The following is a 1895-nucleotide window of genomic DNA, read 5'->3' as shown; positions in this document are numbered from 1 at the left end:
AACCCCTCTCTTCTCCTGACGGTAGAATCAGTGGAGAAGATGCGGGACACAGAGAGATGGAGAGCAGAAGGTCATCTTTACGACCCATGAAACGGATGGCTTTATACTTCTGGCCAAAAGGATTTGCTAACACTTTGCCACTCTAGACCTAGGGACAGTCCAGCCTAAGGAGACTTTGGGCCCAGCAGTCACATGAGAGCCTGGAATGTCATTCTCAAGGAGGGCCTTCTGTGAACAAATGAAGCAAGGGAAGGAAAATCACCATTCTTGCAATCTCACACACACACACACACACACACACACACACACACACCGCCCCCTCTACGTCTCTGATTCTGAATCCCTAAGGCAGTGGCAAACCCTATAATCATTTAAGAATGTTTACAGTTCTTTTCAATCCCCCAGTCTGCATTTCTCAGATTCTGTCATTTCCTTTCCTTTGAACAACACCTCCTTCAAGTCTTTGCCCAAATGATGCCTTCTCTATGAAGCCCATTTAAAACAACACCCTCCCACAGAATACGAGAAAAACATTTGCAAATTATATATGTGATATGGAGTCAATATCCACAATACACGAAGAACTTCTAAAACTCAACAACAAATTTAATTTGCCAATTTAAAAACGGGCAAAGAACTTGAATAGATATTTCTCCAAAGAAGATCTACAATATGCATGGGAAAAGGCACTCGATATCACTAATCACTAGAAAAATGAAAATCAGGGGCACCTGGGTGACTCAGTAGATTGAGTGTCCAACTTCAGCACAGGTCATGATCTCACAGTTTGTGAGTTCGAGCCCAGAGTCAGGCTCTGTGTTGACAGCTCAGAGCCTGGAGCCTGCTTCTGATTCTGTGTCTCCTTCTCTCTCTGCTCCCGCTCCCCCACTCAGGATCTCTCTCTCTCTCCCTCTCTCCCTCTCTCTCTCTCTTTCTCTCTCAAAAATAAATAAACATTGGGCACCTGGGTGGCTTAGTCAGTTAAGCATCTGACTTTCACTTAGGTCATGATCTCACGGTTCGTGGGTTTGAGCCCCGCGTCGGGCTCTGTGCTGACTGTCAGCTCAGAGCCTGGAGCCTGTTTCAGAGTCTGTGACTCCCTCTGTCTCTGACCCTCCCCTGCTCACGCTGTCTCTCTCTCTCTCTCTCTCTCTCCTAGAAATAAAACATCGAAATTGACTCTAATCGAGATAAAAAGTTTAAAAAAAATAAATAAACATTAAAAAACAATTTAAAAATGCAAATCAGCACCACAGTGAGATACCATTTCACACCCATTAAAATGCCTACCAAAATACATACACACACACACACACACACTGCAACAACAACAAAAAACAACATGTGTTGGTAAATATCTGGAACCACTGGAATCCTCATATATTCCTGATGGAAGGTGTGGAAAGGTGCAGTTGTTGGGGAAACAGCATGGCAAAGTTTTGAGGAATCAAAACTCAAGTATAGAATTACCAAGTGATCCACTTCTACTTCTGGGTATATACCCAAGAGAATTGAAAGCAGGAACGCAAATGGATATATTTGCACACCTGTGTTCATAGCAACATCATTCAGAAGAGCCAAAAGGTGGAAGCGACCCAAATGCCCATTGGCTGATGAATGGATAAACAAAATGTGGTGTATACATACAACAGAATATTGTTCAGCCTTAAAAAGGAATGAAATTCGGACACATGCCATAATATGGATGAATTTTGAGGACACCATGCTGAGTGAAATAAGCCAGCAACAGAAGAACAATTACCGTATGATTCTCCTTACATGAAGTCCATAGTGGAGTCCCAGTGATACAGGCAGAAAGTAGAATGGTGGCTGCCAGGCCCTGGGGGGAGCATGAAGGGGGACATTAGTGTTTAATGGGGACAGAGTTTCAAGTC

This window comes from Crocuta crocuta, unplaced genomic scaffold (genome assembly GCF_008692635.1).
Source record: "Crocuta crocuta isolate KB4526 unplaced genomic scaffold, BGI_CrCroc_1.0 scaffold119, whole genome shotgun sequence".
In the NCBI taxonomy this organism is placed as follows: Eukaryota; Metazoa; Chordata; class Mammalia; order Carnivora; family Hyaenidae; genus Crocuta; species Crocuta crocuta.
This window is presented reverse-complemented; position numbering follows the sequence as displayed.